Source organism: Ursus maritimus, unplaced genomic scaffold, assembly GCF_017311325.1.
Source record: "Ursus maritimus isolate PB19 unplaced genomic scaffold, ASM1731132v1 scaffold_36, whole genome shotgun sequence".
NCBI classification, from domain to species: Eukaryota; Metazoa; Chordata; class Mammalia; order Carnivora; family Ursidae; genus Ursus; species Ursus maritimus.
Genome location: NW_024426230.1, coordinates 12,129,732 through 12,148,316, shown reverse-complemented (window position 1 = coordinate 12,148,316; position 18,585 = coordinate 12,129,732). Strand labels below are relative to the sequence as shown.

The following is an 18,585-nucleotide window of genomic DNA, read 5'->3' as shown; positions in this document are numbered from 1 at the left end:
TATTCTTATGGAACAGATTAAACAAATAGAAAGCATAGAGAAATCACAGAAAAAAGATCATGCACACTCTGAAAAATAAAGCAGGGAAGAGACAGGGAAGCTCAAATGACTGTGGGCGAAAGCGCACAATCCAGTTTAACGTTGATGTTGTTTTCCTTTGGGGAGCACAAGGAGAAAGTCATGTAAAAATACTGACATTAGGGTCTAAGATGTTATCCTCAGCTTGGATGTCTTTTTATGTTAGAAGTGGGTAATTCTGATCTTATAATAATTCACTGCACTGGTAGGGTAGGATTTCTCCACACCCTGTGTGAAGAATGGATCCTAGTTCAATTTTGGCTCTGTGCTAATTCAAACATCCTTTCCTGTCTCTCCACCACTCAGGATGGACCTGAAGGTTTTACCTGAAATTACAGAAAGTTGTCTGTACTGTAGTGCTGAGTTCTCCCAAAACGGCCAGTCATTCAAAGGGGCCAGCATGACTCAAGGCCAAGGAATGTAGGAACTGTCTGTCATTCGCTGCGTATTTACTTAGACAATAGAGCCCATGTCAATTAGAAAACATTTTATCAGACTTTGGGGATAGAATTCAGTGGTGGAAGAGGTTTTTGCTGAGTATGAGATTCATAAAAATACCATGAGCAAGACTGCTTGCTCACGACCCTCCAGACTCTCTCATGCACTTCTCTCAATCCATCCACGTAAGTATAAAAACAACCAGAAGTAACATGGTCAATCCAAAGAGCTAGTTTATTTCTATTTGTTTTAACTGAATAATAAGAGTTGGACAAATGAATAAAGATCGTGTTCTCTCCTACAACTAAAATATTCAAACCTTAAGGACAAAAAAGCAGAAAGCTACATCATAAAAAAATCATTTTCCTTTCATGTAGTGAAGAGGGCAGCCCTGGGGACTTCCACTTCCAAGAAGATGAAGCAGGCATAATTTTCCCTATTTCTTGCACTAAAACTGAAAACATATAAAACAAACATAAGTGGACTCTAAGGTGGAAAAGACAAGGAGACTGGCTAAAGGACTTAGGATCTTAGGAATAACATGATGGTGAGTTTCCTGGCGTTTTGTTTTTGTTTTATTTGTCTCATATAATCGCAGACTTGGAGCTGAAGAAGCTGGCAACCTGTTATTGTCAGTGGGTACAGACCAAAAAAGCCCCCACAACAACCTGCCCTCTACAGCCAAAGTACCAAGAAAGAGACAGTCTAGCAAGACAGAAAACTTCTAGACAATTACCACTCTACTCCAGCCAAATACCACAGAAAACGCTGTGGTTCCAAGCCAGAGAATTATGCTGAGTTAAAAAAGCCAAGCCAAAAAATTACATACCCTATGATTTCATTTATATAACATTCTTGAAATGATAGCTCACTCACAAGTTTGACAAGGTACCCTATTATCAGAAGGTCTTAGTTCCTCACCACGTGGACTCCTCCACAGGACTGCTTGGGTGTCTTCAGGACACAGGAGCCAGCTACTCCCAGAGTGAGTGATCCAAGAGACAGCAAGGCAGGAACTACAATGTCTTTTATGACCAAGCCTCTGGAGTCACACACCATCGTTTAGATAATACCCGACTGGCTGCACCCCTCAATCATACTGAGTGTGAGAGAGGACGACACAAGGATGCAAGGATGTAACACCAGGCGTTGAGAACGCTGGGATCCATCTTGGCACAGTAGAACAGAAAATATCAGAGTGCAAAACAAAAATCCTTAGCAAGAAATGTGTGTATTGCAACAACCACTGCAGCCAACTACTATCCATGGTCTGAGAGACACAGTGGAGCACACGTGATAAATACACACATTAGCTAAGAAAGGGTCATTCAATCTTTTTTTTGTTGGCATCTTTCTTGACTTTTGGGATCTGATGATCAATATGATCAGTGAGAATTAATGTTGAATGTTCCACAGTTTAACTTTATATTAACCTAATTCAGAGTTGATTATGAAGAGAACTAAGAAAGCATTTATTTCCTGCTGTTAGCAAAAAAAGGATTAGGATTTTTTGAGACTTTTAAATGTCTCGTTACAAACTTTCATGTTTCTTTCAAGAAGGGATATTAGTAAATGGCACATTTTTCCAGTATAATCATTGTAATGCTATAACAGAACTGATACAAACTTTTCTATAAAAGGATGGTTTTATTATCAATTATATAGTAAAAAAATATTATAGAGCAAAAAAATTACAGAGCTGTGTTCAAGTGCTGGATCTAGAGACTGAAATAGTAATAATATTAAGGGGCACCTGGGTGGCTCCGCGGTTGAGCATCTGACTCTTGATTTCAGCTTAGGTCATGATCCTGGGGTGCTGGGATCGAGCCCCAGTCAGGTTTCATACTCAGGGTGGAGTGTGAGATTCTCTGTCTCCCTCTGCCCCTCCCCTCGCATGCACACACTTTCTCTTTTAAATAAAAAATAAATCTTAAAAAAAAAAAAAGAACAGCATTCACTGCAATAAGTAATCTTAGACTTTATTAAACTATTTTTTTTTTAAGATTTATGTTTTTTAAGTAACGTCTGCACCCAGTGTGGGGCTTGAATTCACAACCCGGAGATCAAGAGCCTTATGCGCCACTGACTGAGCGAGCCAGGTGCCCCTAAACTACTTTTTTTTTTTTTTTTAAAGATTTTATTTATTTATTTGACAGAGACAAAGAGCAAGCACAAGCAGGGGGAGCAGCAGGCAGAGTGAGAAGCAGGCTCCCCTCTGAGCAAGGAGCCCGATGGGGGACTCAGTCCCAGCCAAAGGCAGACGCTTAACCTACTAAGCCATCCAGGGGCCCCTAAACTATTTTATTTTTTAAAAGAAAAATTTACATGCCAGACCTGATAATAAATGTTTTCTTTAAATATTATTTTAACAAATCTGCAAAATCCAAATAAACTAACATCTCAATTTCTAATAATATATGTACAAATGAAAGCTTTAAAACTCCCAAATTTAAAAATTCATTTGGAAACAATTCATATATTATCAATGAAGGGAAAAATAGACACGTTACCTGCCTGTGAGGATTCATTTTATGTACCGAAGGGTGCCCAGATTAAACATTATTCCTGGGTGTGTTTGTGAAGCTTCTTCCAGATGAGATTAGCATTATTAGAACTGGTGGGCTCAGAAAAGTAGGTTGCCGTCCCCAGCGTGGGTGGACGTCATCCAATCCTTTGAGGACGTAAATAGAACAAAATGGAGGAGGAAAAAAAGAATTTGCCCCTTTTTACTTCCTGCCCGCCTGCTGAGTAGTCTTCTCCTGCTCTTGGAATGGTCTTTATGCCATCTGTTCGCCTGCTTCTTGGGGCCTTTGAATTTAGAGTGCGGTTGAGACAGTGAGGGACTATTGCAACAAACCCCAAGTGAAAAACATTAAGTACCCGGGCGCTTTCTCCTAACCGTTACCATAAAACTGCTTGTCTCGAAAAACACAACCCAGCTGCAGCGCTATTTACAAGAGAGACCCAGCTCCAAAATGCACCAATGAGCTGCCTGAAATGCCTGCCCGTCTCAACCATTCAGCATAGGTCCTCCCAACCAATCAAAACCAAGCCCTTCCAACCAATCAGAATGAGGCCCTTCCAACCAATCAGAATGAGACCCTTCCAACCAATCAGGAGGAAGCGCTTTCCCCCCCTTTTCCTGCGTTAGCATATTGGACCGTAAAGGGGATTTTTTTTTTTTTTTTTTTTTACATAGGGCCCGGATCTTACCGCTGTTGCCCGAAGCCACCTAACCTACTTTATGTTGGTTCTGTCTCTGTTTAGCTCGTACTGGAGCCCCAATAAAGCCTTGCATGTCCCTTTGACTTTTGGGCCCCGCCTGGTAGTTTCTATCATTGTGGGTGCCAAGAACCCGTCTCCGGTGACAGGATTCCACCATCAATTTTCTTGGATCTCCAGTTTGCAGATGGTTGGACTTCTCAGCTTCCATAATCAAGTGAGCCAATTCCATATAATAAATCTCTTCCTATATAGATCCTGTTGGTTCTCTTTCTCTGGAGAACCTTGGCAGCCGTATCAAAATGTGCAAAAGCGAAAATCATTCATAGTGCCAAAAAAAAAAAAAAAATTCTTCTAGAATTGTGGAATATTGTTTGTTCAATTATTTATATAAATCAACCAATAGATTTAAACCATACTTTTATAAGATCTTATTAATTCTTATAGTATTGCAGAAAATTTAGAAACTTTTTAGTCTTTAAGATGTCTGCTATAGATTTTGTTCATAGCAACACAAGTAGTGCCTACATATGACTTGAAAATTAAGATTCAGAATGATTTATCAGTAAATTATAAGTAAGCTAAAAAGTAATACTGTAGCCTGGGTAAAATGTCAGAGTGATGATATCCTTAAAAATGTAAGGGAGAGGAGCGCCTGGGTAGTTCAGTGGGTTAAGCCTCCTCCAACTCTTATTTTGGCTCAGGTCATGATCTCAGGGTCCTGAGATCGACAGCCAGCTGCCCAAAGCAAGGAGTGGGTGGGGGCGGTGTGCTCTGCATCTGGCACAGAGAGCCTGCTTAAGATTCTCTCTCTCCTCCCTCTCCCCCACACAAGCCCCTTTGGGCTTACTCTCAATCTCTCTTAAAAAAAAAAAAAATGTAAAGGACGTGGGGCAGTGGTCCTCATCATCTCTCTTTAATGTACAGGTCCGGTATCAGCAAAACTCATACTGACCTGGCAGAACAGTCGGCTGCCATAAACTGAACCAAGTGATAGCCCCAGTCCTGGCTGCTGTGCTGTGATTTTGATGTGTGCTGTGTTTAATGGAACAGACTGACAAGCTTTGGCATGTGGTATGTAGCCATTAAGATCAGAAGCAATTCACACTCCCTCGCACCAGACATCAATTCACATTCATGGTCTTGTCCCAGGGTTATGTTGGTTAAATTAATTCTCCTGCTCTCCGTTAAAATACGGGCCAAAAGAATTTTGATTGCCTGGACATTTCACAGAATACTGTGCTGGTCAGTTGTATTAAGGCATCTTATGAATCAACCCAGGGGATTGGGGGGAGAAGGGGGTAAGTACTCTAAATGCTCTGATAAGAAATATGTGCATTAGAAAGTGGAAGAAGACCGTGCAGTGACTAGAGCACCTCCCCATTAATGAAGTTACCATACTGGGTGAGACTGGATAGGGGGTCATGCTGAGGTGTACTGTCTAAGGTATAGAACACCTTACTGAACCTTGCATCTCCTCCTAAGAAAGGCACAATGAATGGTAGCCATCTTCAGATTTTGCAGACCATGTACATGTTTGGGAATCCAACCCATTGCTCACTCAGATGACTCCAGATGCTGCCAGTAAGAGTTAAGAGAGGGCTCTGCAGCAGACTTAGTCTATGCTACAAGCAACCCTGGCGTACAGGTTACGATCCAGCAAATACTGTGTGCTAGAGGTGTCTGTGATAGACAAGGATGCTTTGCAGTCTCTCACAAGTCTCAAATAGGAGAGCTGGACTGCAGACCTCCAGTGTTCTGGAACAACAGCAGAAAATTAGACATCATTTGAAAAGCAGCTTCTGACTTGCTATTGGGCCTTTGTAGAGACTGAGCGCCTGACCATGGGACAGTAAGTGACTATGTGACCAGAGCTATTCTGCAAGAGTTGCATACAGTAATATGTAAGTTGGGGCAGGGGAGACAGAAAGGACTGCACGGATCCAGAGGGCACAAATAACACAAGCACGTTACCCATTTGCCTGCCTCTGTTGCACCAACACCTCTCTCTCAGCTCACATCTGTGATCTAGTAGACGTTCCCTACAATTCGCTGACAGGAAGACAAAATTGACGCCTGGTTCATAGGTAAGATGGTTGAGTATGTTGGGGGCGCCTGGGTGGCACAGCGGTTAAGCGTCTGCCTTCGGCTCAGCGCATGATCCCGGCGTTCTGGGATCGAGCCCCACATCAGGCTCCTCCGCTATGAGCCTGCTTCTTCCTCTCCCACTCCCCCTGCTTGTGTTCCCTCTCTCGCTGGCTGCCTCTATCTCTGTCGAATAAATAAAATCTTTAAAAAAAAAAAAAGATGTACAAGCCAAAAATCCACCTGGAAATAATTTTTTACAATCATTATATTGTAAAATAAAAGTGAAGACATAAAAATCATATAAAACAAATGTATAACCCAAGAAATTATCATAAGGCAAACATCACACTAGTCAAGAAGGAGATTGTTGCCAGCAGCTCCAGAAGCTGCTTCCGTGTGTTCCATCCTAGTCACAACCCTTCTTATGTAAATAGCCACCATCTGGCTTTCATAACAATCACTTCTTTGCTTTGTAAAAATAGTTTTGTCACCCAAGCATGGATCCCATCACACTATCAGTTAGTCTTGCCTGGTTTAAAAAAAATTATGCATCTTCTAAGTATCTCTTACTCTAAGTTCTTCTGTCCCTTCATTTCCTTAAAGTTTTTCCGTTACAGAACCTGGGCCATTTGACCTGTAGAGTTTCTTACAGACTGGATTTTGCTGATTGCATATTCTTAATACAACCCAAGACTTTCTTCTGTCCTCTGAACTGCAAATTGTCAGCTGGATCCAGAGACTGGATCAGACTCAAGTTCAGAACTCTAAGAGGCATATAATTCTGAGTATCTCTTTATTTTGTGAACTTAGCAGCCACTGATGTTTTGTGCTTATAGCCATTCATTAGAAATTGCCAAATGGTGATATGCAAATTCTATCATTTTATTTGTTGGATTACCTTTATAGTAACACACTTACCCTCATCTATTGTTTTATCACCAAGTGGTGTAATTCACATAGGAAAGGCAGGATAGGTGTTGGATTCCTTTCCTTTATCCACTAGTTTTCAAGATAATTGTTTCTTGGGGCGCCTGGGTAGCGCAGTCATTAAGCATCTGCCTTCGGCTCAGGGCGTGATCCTGGCGTTCTGGGATCGAGCCCCACATCAGGCTCCTCTGCTGGGAGGCTGCTTCTTCCTCTCCCACTCCCCCTGCTTGTGTTCCCTCTCTCGCTGGCTCTCTCTCTCTCTCTCTGTCAAATAAATGGTGGACACACTGTATTACATCACATTGGTAGCCTGAAATCAGCCATAGTGGAAACTTTCACACCACAGAAATTGGTAAATGATACAAGTTAGGATTTGATTTGTTGTTTTTATGATTGTCTAGACTTTGAAAAGTGATGCAGAAAATGTTAATAATGCAAATTAAACTTAGAAGGGTATTGTGCCTGTAGCCATGTTGAATAGCACCCTAAAAATGAGGAAATATTTGAAAACTATTACCAGGTTCATCAAAGAGGTCACTTGCATCATTGATAAATGGGTGAACGTCTCTTACAAGTCTGAATTGTTTCACATTTGCCTTACTCATTAAAGAAACAAAAATAGCAACCAACATTCATGTTAAAAGGAATCTTATTCAGGGTGCCTGGGTGTCTCAGTGGGTAGAGTGTCCAACTCTTGATTTCATGATCAAGATTTGATTTCATGATTTCAGGTCATGATCTCAGGGTTGTGGGATTGGCCTGCATTGGGCTCCTCACTCTGTGGGGAGTCTGCTTGAGATTTTCTGTGTCCCTTTCCCTCTACCCCTCGCCCCCACTCATGCACACTAAATAAATAAATAAATAAATAAATAAATAAATAAATAAAGTCTTTTTAAAAAAAGAATCCAATTCATCAATGACATGAGTGACTTCTTTGCTGAGTCAGATAGGAATCATGTGTTAACTCAAGTCTTTTGTGACAAAATTGTTGGTGAGATCATTTTAAAAACTTGTAGTGGACTTGTATGAAATAGCATCTCGCAATGAAGTTATAGGTATAGGCTGAAAAACGAGGTGTTTTAATTTGAAATTTATGTTAACCATATATTTAATCCTCATCAGTCCTTATTTTGATGTCTCTCTAGTCATTTTGATTGTGTGGAGCTCATTCTCTTGTCGATTCCTTAGGAAGGGTTCACTGGAATAATGTTCTCTGAGTTCTTGTTGACAACAATTTGTGCCCTTTATCTCTGAAGTTGGTCTTACTGAATATAAAATTCTTGCCTCGCACTTTATTTCCTTAAATATATTCAGTGTGCTAATCCATTTTCTTCTGGGATAAAGCACTCTGTTGAAAAATCCAGTGATAACCCTAATTTTCTTTTCCTTATAAGTCACATGCTCTTTTTTCCTAGATAGTCCCCCAATTTGTTCCTTTTCCTTTTCATTCAGTAATTTTACTAGAATATGTCTTGTCACTGGTCCTTCTAATTCAGTATTATCAGTTATGCATTCAGTGTGAAATCCAAATCTTTTTTATTTCAGGAAAGTTTTCTTAATTAGAGTATTTAGCATTTGTTCTGTTCTTTTACTTTGGCTTTCTTCTTCAAGGATGCCATAATCCAGGTATCCAGTCTTCTTTTTCCATCCTCAGTATTGGTTACCTCTTCCTCTTCTTGAATCCCTTCAATCTCAAACTTCATTGATTTTTTTGTTTTTTAATTTTCTTCTTTTCACCTTCTGTTTCTTTTAAGGCAATATGTAATGGATTTGTTCAGTCTTGTGTTCCTTCTAGTTTAGTCTTCACTTTTGAGATAACTTTTTTTATTTTTTATTCTTGGCTGAGTTTCTGAGTTTTTCTAACTATGATATATAATAAATACCACTTATCTGTGCAGCATCTGTTCCAAGATCCCCAGTGGATGTCTGAAACAGTACCAAACCCTACGTATACTGTATTTTTTCCTATACAAACATACCTATGAGAAAGTTTAATTTATTAATGAGGCACAATGAGAGATTAGCAGCAATGACTAATAATGAAATAGAACAGTTGTAACAATATACCGTAATGAAAGTTGTGGGAATGTGGTTTCTCTGTCTCTCAAAATATTGAGCTGTACTCCCCCTTCTTACGACTATGATGTGAGATGGTAAAATGCCTACATGATGAGATGAAGTGAGGTGAATGGTGTAGGCCTTGTGATGCAGTGTCAGCAGACTACTGACCTTCTGATGATGCGCCAGAAGGAGGGTCATCTGCTTCCCGAACGCAGGCGACTACAGGTCACTGAAACCACAGACAGCGAAACCCTGAATAAGGGAAGACTCGTGTGTTTTGTTTTTTCATGTCTTATACCATTTTCCTAGTATCTTTTAGTTATTTTGAAACAGTAGATCACAAGTTGTTTTGTTTTTTGTTTTTAAATATGGAATGCTTCGCGAATGTGCGAGTCAGCCTCGCGCGGGAGCCATGCTCGTGTCTCTGTGCACCGCTCCCGTTGTAGTATGTGCGATGCTTAGGCTCACTCAGGCGAGCACAGCAGATGACGGTTTTGATCTGTATCGTGGGCATGTCTTTCTGGCGTAGGAACATTGTTTTACTTCTTTTTCTCTTTTTATTATAATAATTTTGCATGGGATTTGACCTTCATACTTTTTAGTCTTTTTTATGTAAAAATGGTTTTCCTGGACATCTACACTAAGCAAGGTACAGGAAACCTCTAACATCACAGAGTTCCCTCTTTAGTTGTTTTTGTATGGGGCTCAATAATAGGGTGGCTTGTTTTCGGAGCTTTTCTTGGTTCTAGTGCCACACCCCACTTCAATCTGAACCTTCCCTTTTCTTCATCTCTGCTGTCTCTATCCTGCTCAATTTTAATTCCATTTCTTCTTTGGAAGCATTGTGACTATTCTTGGCCTTTTGTTCTTCCACACACATTACCAAAACAAATTTGTCAGTTTCCTTGAAAAACCCTGTTAGAATTTATTTTCTGTATTTCATTTAAGTATTTAAAAATCATACATAGCTCAGGGTGCCTGGCTGGCTCAGTTGGTGGAGCCTGCAACTCTTGATCATAGGGTCCTGAGTTCAAGCCCCACGTTGGGTGTGGAGCCTACTTGAAAAAAAGAAAAGAAAAGTCAACAAAAATTATATCTCTTTCATACACTGTAGGGGTAAATACTGCTTCAAGGTACTTTTTATGTGTGTGTGTTCTGTATGTGTGTATGCATACGCATGAATGTATTAGGACGTGTATCTCTCAAAAAGCATGACAGCCACTGCCCAGACGGCGACTTCAGCCCTGATTCCCCCTGGGGCTTCCTCTTTTCGATCTGATGTTCAGATCTAGACTAGACTAAACCACATGCTTTTATTTCTGGGCTCCATACAGATCTCTAGGCGAGAACTGCTGATAGTGGTGGTGGAGTTTGAAAGGGGCTGAGAGAAAAAATGCAGGGAGTTTCCCGCCTCCCTTACATCTCACCCCACAGGACTATTTCTTACACGTCTGCTCATGCACTCAGCTGGGAGCTGCTGCTGCATTTTTTAGGTAGCCTTCTCATCCCTTGCCAGACAGTCTAGGGGTTTATAAAATTAGACAAGAAATCAGAGAGAATAAAGAAATATTAGAAAGGTCTGCACTCTTAGGAAATCAGTTTGAAGACAAATAGTCTATATTCCTCAGCCACCAAAGTGTTGGAATTCTAACAGATAAACCTCAAAGCGCCCTCTGCTGGCAGCCGGTGTTCACCACCACTAGTCAACAGTTAATGAAATAATGCAGACTTCGTTGGTATGTATTTTTAAGGTGGTGATCACACATAGGGAGTTATATTTATATTTACTCTTATGTTTTCCAATTAACCAAATGGAACTCAAGCACCATAAGTTAAAATAGCTCTAAATTATACAGAATCTACAGTTCTGTTTTGTTTTTACTACAAGTTTTCAAGTATTCAAATCTAAACACTATTTGAAGATGAAACGGACTAGTCATTTATAATTGTTGAGAATAATTGTTATGTTAAAAATAATTGTTTGGGACATTTTTATTATTAACAGGTTTCAGTATCTCTGGAATAAATATATGCTATGTGTCTGTGCTTCTAACTTTACATTTTTCCCTGGTCAAAACAAACAAACTCATAACTAATCCTCTTTCAGTCTTTATGTAAAATTTCTAACTCCCTAAAAGAGATTATCATAAGGATGAATAAAGATAAATTCTTGGATTTATAAAATTAAATTTACATTTACCACGGTTATTAGTTTATTACTATACTACAGCCTTAAAAATAAAGTTAAATAAAATTAAATGGAGGAATGAAATAACATCTTGAAAATTCAAATCATCCATTAATTTCTAAACTTATAGTTATTCGTGTATTAGCATAGTTATAGGAAGATATTTAAAATATCAACATCACTTATCTTGCTCAACAAAATTAACTACTTTATTTTTTGTATTTACACACTAATATAGACAGTACTTAACTTTTTTGTAAAAGGATTATAGAAATTTTATGGTTCCTAATATTCAAAGCTCTAATAATCCTGTGCCTATGTACTAAGGTCACTAAAACTTTGGGTATAACTCAGTGTACCAGTGATAGTGTTTACCCTCAAGAGAAGAAACTATGAAACAATCTAGTTTTAGATGTTTATATAAAAGATCAATAAGTTAATTCATATTCCAGTATGAATTAGTATTTATTAATTTGCTATTTGTAAATTTTCTGTATTAAATTACCAGTTAGGCCCTTCCTGATTAATAAGTCTAGACTTGATTAATAAGTCTAGAAAGTCTATTGATTATAAATAGATCCTTGGGGAAAAACACAACCATGCAAAATTCTATTTTAAAAATATTGAGGATAAAATCGGGAAAGTGTGGGGCAAAAAGCTTACCAACAGCGTTATAAATTTAATAGACAAATAGAAACTACCTAGTTAATGCCACATCCCTTCAGGCCACTTTGATCTGTATTAAAAGTTCTAATGTTTCCTTTTGTTTAATTACATACTTTGTTTCTATAGTAACTCTAAAGCATATAATCCATTGCAATGTTCCTAAGCCTTTTACATGGTGACTTCAGTTGGTAAACAGTAATAACAATATAATCCTTGTTTAGAACTTCATCTTCTTCCTGAAGATCCCTTAATTAGTACGCAGTAGAATTAAATGCAACTGCAGCCACACTATCCACATTTGAATAATTAGAAGAAAAAATACAAATTCTCAACGAAGTATCTTAGTTTTCTGGGAATTTACCGCCACCTTCAGGTTTTAATCAAACTGCATTAGTACTACAGCTTTTACATTTCTAGGACAGAGTCCCTGGTTCATGCACTAGAAATATTAACATTATTTTCTGGTTTTGAAGGCAAAGTGCTCTCTAGCTTAGATTGCAGTACAAATGTCTTTCATGAAATGTGCTTTCATTTTGTCTTATCTTTTATGATTCTCCTATAACATGTAATTGAAAATCAAAGCCTACAGTTTGTTTTATCAGTCATTATAACTATAATTACACACTGGGAGCTCCTAGAAGACTGTCCAAAATATACTTAAGGATCTTTAGGTTAAGTCTAATGAAAAACCCTTCAACAAGAAAACTGTTTTCAGTGTTCCATATATTGATGCCCTCCAGCCAAAGACCACCCTGAACTTACCTGTACTTAAACGAAGCTGGGTCTCTTGCTCATTGTAGTGAGGGAACATATACCATAGGGTACTGTGGGTGTCTGAGAAAGAAGGTATTTTAAAAAGGATTTACGGGATTGTACTGTATCAGGAGATTTTTGGTAGGGCTTCAAAAAGTGGGGGCAGTTCTGTGATTGGGCATCTTGATTAATCTTATTTATAAGACAAGAGGAATGAAATGAGGCCAAAGGTGTAATTGATAAAGAAACAGTATTCGGTCATATGAGCAATGAGGGGGGGGGTGTTTTTGTTGTCTGCAGACTGACCTTGTTTCTATCTATACTTAGATGAGCTTGGGAGGGAGAGAAGGTCTTGGGTTTTTTTTGTCTCTCTTTTTTTTTTTTTTAAGATTTTATTTATTTATTCGACAGAGATAGAGACAGCCTGCGAGAGAGGGAACACAAGCAGGGGGAGTGGGAGAGGAAGAAGCAGGCTCATAGCGGAGGAGCCTGATGTGGGGCTCGATCCCATAACGCCGGGATCACGCCCTGAGCCGAAGGCAGACGCTTAACCGCTGTGTCACCCAGGCGCCCCTTTTTTGTCTCTCTTGATCACAGTCACAGAGTGGCCTTGTTTGATGTTGGTGCTTTACGAGGCTGTTTATGTTCAACAGGAGAACTCCAAGGCCTAGCAGTGAGTGCCAGGCACTTCCTAGTTTTCTCTTTCTCACGTACACATTTGCAACTCGATCAATATACTTATTTTTTATTCCTTGAATTTGTGGTGAAATTACAAAACGTTATTATAATTTTTAAGATGCAAATCAACAGAATATGAAGCCCTAGTGTTCATGATAAATGTTACAAGGGTCAGAAACCCAGCTCAAAGAAGATAGCAGAAGGGGAATTTATTAGAAGACTCATGTAACATGAGCAAGATCGTGGTACAGATGGAGTGTGGGTCATCTGGAAGCAGGAAGTTTAATGCCAAGAAACTACCTGTCTGTCCTCAGTCTTTTCAGCTCCCTGTGTCATCTTTCTACACAGGGCGGGAAACTTAATTGCCTGTAGTTCTCAAACTTTGTTGTCTTTCCAGTTTCAATATGAGAGGGAGATGGATTCTGTTTCCACAGTCACAGCTTGAAAGATCCCAGCAAAGCGTTCTAATTGGGGCAGCCTGAGTTACATGCCCACCTTGTCTAAACAGTTGTGACCAAGACTGGCAAACCATGGGAGCAATGGGTGCTCCCATTGGAGCCACACGGCTGGGGGGAAAGCCTTTCTTGGAAAAAGTGGAACTGCAGTGCCCTGTGGACAAAAGAATTAAGGTCCAGCAGCGAGTAAAATCATCATCATCATCAGTTCTGGGTTTTAGAAATATAATATTTGCTATAAAGAAAAGGTCGAGAAGCAAGGAGACCAATTAGGCCATCACAATCATCCCAATAAAATATACTAAAGGCTTGAATTAGGGCAGCATCTGGGACACAGGACAAAAGAGGGTGATTTCAGAAAATGTTTCAGAATTAAAATCTATAGGACTTGATAATTAGGTATGGGGAGTCAAAATATATAAATAGCCCTTACATAGGATTTGTCATGTAACAGCCGCTGTTGTAAGCACATGGCATATATTAATTCATTGAATCCTCATCACGACCCTATGGAACATTCAGTATTATTATTTTCATTTTCAGATGAGGACGTTTGGGGGCACAGCAAGGTTAGAAATGGCCCACGGTCATCCACCTGGTAAGTGGCAGACTTCACACACACGGGGTCTTCAGAAGCTCATGAGTTTAATCGGCTGCCACAGCCTGCCCAGGGCCCGAATTTGGGCGGATGGCAGCATGATGCAAGGGTGGGAACGGAGGAGGAATACAACTGGGGTTGGTGGAGGGATGTGAAGAAAAGACAATACTTGGTTTTGTATGTGTGAAGTTCAAAAAGTATGGCCAGCAGATAGAACTGCCCCATAGGGAACGTGTGTTACATAACTTGGGTGAGGGCGGGTTTAGATTTGGGATTGTCAGAACATACATGGTAGCTGAAGTCAATGAAGTGAGGAGAACTGCTAAAAGGGCTTGAATGAGGGTTGTCATGCAGCCTGAAGGGAAAAAAACAATTAAAAAGAAGGTGGAAGAATGACGTTGAAGATTAATTATCACCAGAATCGGTGTTTTTGGTGATAAGGAGAAATAGGCACCCTCGTATACTGTTACTGGGAGTGTAAATTGGTACAATTTGTTTGCAGGGAATTTGGCAATATCTAATAAACTATAAAAATCCCCTACCACTCGACCAAACAATTCTACTTGAAATTTGTGCTACAAATATACTCTTTCCCAAGGTCAAAAATGTATGTTCAGCCTTGTTCGATAAGAGAGGAGAGAAGGAAAGATCTAAACGTTCATCAGCTCCATACCATGGAATTCCATGTGGTTACTTCATAAAATGAATACCACGCAGTCATTAAAAAGAGTGAGGTGGATCTCTGGGGGCTGACAGGGAATGATCACCAAGACATGCTGTATTTAAAAAGGATCGTGGCGTCTGCGCGGTTCAGTCGGTGGACCGTCCAACTCTTGATTTGGGCTCGGGTCGTGACCTCAGAATCGTGAGATTGGGCCCTGGACAGGCTCTGTGCTCAGCGCGGAGTCTGCTTATCTCTCAAATCTTTAAAAAATTAAATATAAAATTTAAAAATTAAAAAGGAAAGAGAAAGAAAAGTGTAGTAGAATACCCATACTATTCCTTTAGTGTAAATAATAGGTCCTGCTATGCCATATTTTATTTGCCTGGCAGAAAAACAACCAGTATAGGGCTAGAATCTTACAGAATCTTTTAAAGCTCAAAATGGAGGTAGAAAAAGAGACAGTCCAGAGAACCGGTTGAGTACCGGAGGCATCTTCAGGTGGAGTGGCCAGAGAAGCAGCCTCTCCTGGGGTCTCCTGCCTTGGCAGTGGTGCACGGAAAGTGGGCTCAGGCCATGACCGGTGCTGAGAGCTCCCTTGAGCAGCTGCACCGGAGGAGGGAGAGCAGAGCTCTAAAGAAAGAGGAGGGTCAGTGAGCTCTCCCTCCTATATGCCTGAGGACCCCCAGCAGAACCCTTGGGCATCAGGAGGGTGCGGCTCATGTTGATGTAGGAAAGACCCAAACCAAGTTGGCCCTTGTGCAGTGGATACTGTTATTACATATACGTGTGTGTGTGTGTGTGTGTGTGTGTGTGTAAAATATAAGTTAACACCGTGGGGTACAAGCTTCAAATAAAGTGCTATAATCAATAAGTAATTTTAACAGTGCCTGAAGTCTTTTTTTAAATCAGTTTTCCTTAATAAGTGCAGTTGCCTGTAGATGTACTTAAACATAATATACTGAAATCATAAATTTATCCTCAAACAAGTGAAAGCACCTTACTGTTTTTGCCATTAACAATGCCATTTTTGAATTCTTTCAATAATAAGTGAAATAGGATATTTCTTTTCCCATCCCTCTAATAGCAGATGTCGTTTAGCTTCTGCTCAAGGATCTGGTTTTCTAAGCAGTTTAACATAAACTGTAATCTTTCTGGTAGAGATGAAAAGCTACCATGTGGCTGCTTTTGGACTAGAATTATGACACTTCTCTCCTCAAGAGAATGCAACAGTGTGCTGGCAAGGTCAGCCACCTCAAAACTATATTAGACACAGGAAAACAGATAAGGAAGGAAAAGTAAACTTTAAAGACTGTTACTACATAACGTTTTCCCTTGACCTTTAATAATAAAATGTGTCTTTGAAAGAAAATACATTAGCTTCAAGTTTAGGAGCAAAGAAATTTTAGACTTAACAGTTGCTTTGTAGTGATGGATGGATGGATGAATAGGTGGGTGGGTGGATGGGTGGGGAGGAAGGGAGAGAGATACGCACACATTTTTTCAGAAAAATTAGCCACTTGAGATAAAAATTAACTCAGTTTTAGAACACTCCAAATACAAGTTTTGTCGCAGTGCTTTGCCTCTCGTACCTTGTGAAAAACCTCGTGACCAGAAATTCCCAATATATGATAAATTTATAAAGAGTAAACATACTAGAATTCTTACATTATGTTCATTTTGTTTTAAACATGAAAAATACTAAATAACAACGTTTTGTTTCTACACCAGATAGTTCCTCATACATGGCAAGCATTAAAAATTACAAGTACTGCCACTGGCTGCCTGTGAGTCAGGGTCCATTCTGGTCCAATAAACTGGCCAGAGCGGCATAGAAAGAACTTAGAGGGGGAAATGGGCAAGGCCTGCACAGCCCAGTAACAGGGGAGAGATCTCGGTCATCAGGGCGCCAGGAAAAAAAAGAAAGTCAAAAGGAAGATGATAGCAGTGTATCCAGCACAACACCAGAAAGGGGATACCCTCACGGAGAACTGATGGCCCTGGTTGCACCAAAACAAATCTCCTGATCACAAAGTTGCTTTCACACGGATTTTCCTAGAAGGAGAGAACCGACTTGAGTCAGGTCTCCTTCTCAACTGTACTTCCCAATTTAAATTATTAACCTGATACTTAGCTGCGCCTTCAATCCACTAGGAGTTGGTCAGCCTAACTTCCCCAGAGTTGTCATCTTGGGGCATGTTATCAGTTTGCTAGGGCTGCCGGAACAAAATACCACAGACTGGGGGCTCAAAGGACAGAAACGTATTTTCTCACAGTGCTGGTCCAGGATCAAGGTGTTGGCAGGTTTGGTTTCTTCTTGGGTCTCTCTTCGTGGCGGGCAGGTAGTGACCTTGCCCTGTCCTCACACCGTCTCCTCTGTGCACATGTCTGACGTCCAAATTTCCTCTTAAGGATATCAGTCAGATTGGATTAGGGTCTACCCTAAACGATCTCATTTTAACTAATCACCTCTCTAGAGACCCTGTCTCCAAATACAGTTACATTCTGAGGTGCTGGGGGTAATGGCTTCAGCATATGAATTTGGTGAAGGGGGTGGGAGGCGCAATTCAGCCCATTACAGGATATATAAAGCTCAAATTTCTGGGCCTGTGAAGTGAAGGGCAAGACTGGGCCACAGTGACCAATGGGGGAAACTGCCTCAGTTCATCCCACCTGACCTACCAGCCACAATTCCTATAGTTCATCCATAAAGACAATATGAGGAATATGCATTTTTCCCTAACCCCATTCTAAGCTTTCATGTTTTTTTTTAATTTTAGATTTCCTTATCTTTAGCAATTAAAATAGTTTATATTCCAATTTGGCATGGGACTACATAAATCCTAACTAGTATATTCATCCTGCATCTACTTTTCTTACCTTAAAATTCATTTTAATTCAGTTTTAGTGTACCGAACTTACTGGGTCCACAAACAAAATCTTCGAAAAAACAGCCTGTGTCCCTGTTTTTCTTTTCAGATAATTATCAGTGAGGTGTACACAGTTCTCTGAGTGGCGTCTGAGTTCTGAGTAACAATATGTATTTCAGAACAACCTGAGAAAGAATGCAATGAAAAGTGCTCAGTGCTCAGGCTACCAGTGAGAGAAAGGGACAGAACGAAGAGTGTGCTCTTAATTTACTAATGATTTTTAGTGACACATTGGATTAGTGATGGTTGGGGTGTTTCTTTAATGGAAAATGGCAGGAAGGGGTGGGCTGATAATGAAATACTGGGAGCTGTAGCAGGAAAGACCCATAAATTTATCCTAAAACATAGGCTGATTATAAACATGACAACAGCAGCAGCAACTGGTAATATCACACTTCACAGATTCTAACAATCCTCCTAAACCTTTTGACCAGAGTCTAATGGCAAACTGCCAATATAAAATATAAAAATATTTATAAATGTTTTATAGTACTTTATTTTATAGTACTTTAGTTATAGATGATTATAGCTGTGTATGTTTTCAAAGTAAATGCACTAATCATAGCTTTTTAAATAAAGATTTTCTATTTAGAATTTCAGAACATATGCAGTACATTTTTATTAAAGTATACCATATATAACATATATATATATTTTAAAATTAAGTATAACTTGGTCATCTTGAATATCTAAATGTACCCCAATAGAGGTTGAATCATGGTGTAGGGAAGCAGAAACATTTGTTCAACACTCCAACTCTCTGTACCTATTAATGTAAATTGGCCGAAATCATTCTTAGAAGTGGACAGGTTATAAAGAACTCACACACGAGTAATTCAAGA

The 18,585-nt window shown here is 39.6% G+C and overlaps 1 long non-coding RNA gene across 1 annotated transcript in view; it reads left to right on the top strand.

The window, feature by feature from the left end:
• Window positions 1-3,692: 3,692 nt before the first annotated feature.
• The window catches only part of LOC103666026, a 37,139-nt gene continuing 22,246 nt past the window's right edge, over window positions 3,693-18,585 (top strand). Inside the window, exons 1-3 of the long non-coding RNA XR_569440.2 lie at window positions 3,693-3,955; window positions 4,666-4,812; window positions 14,098-14,152. This is a non-coding gene — a long non-coding RNA (uncharacterized LOC103666026). The remainder of the gene's footprint in view (window positions 3,956-4,665; window positions 4,813-14,097; window positions 14,153-18,585) is intronic.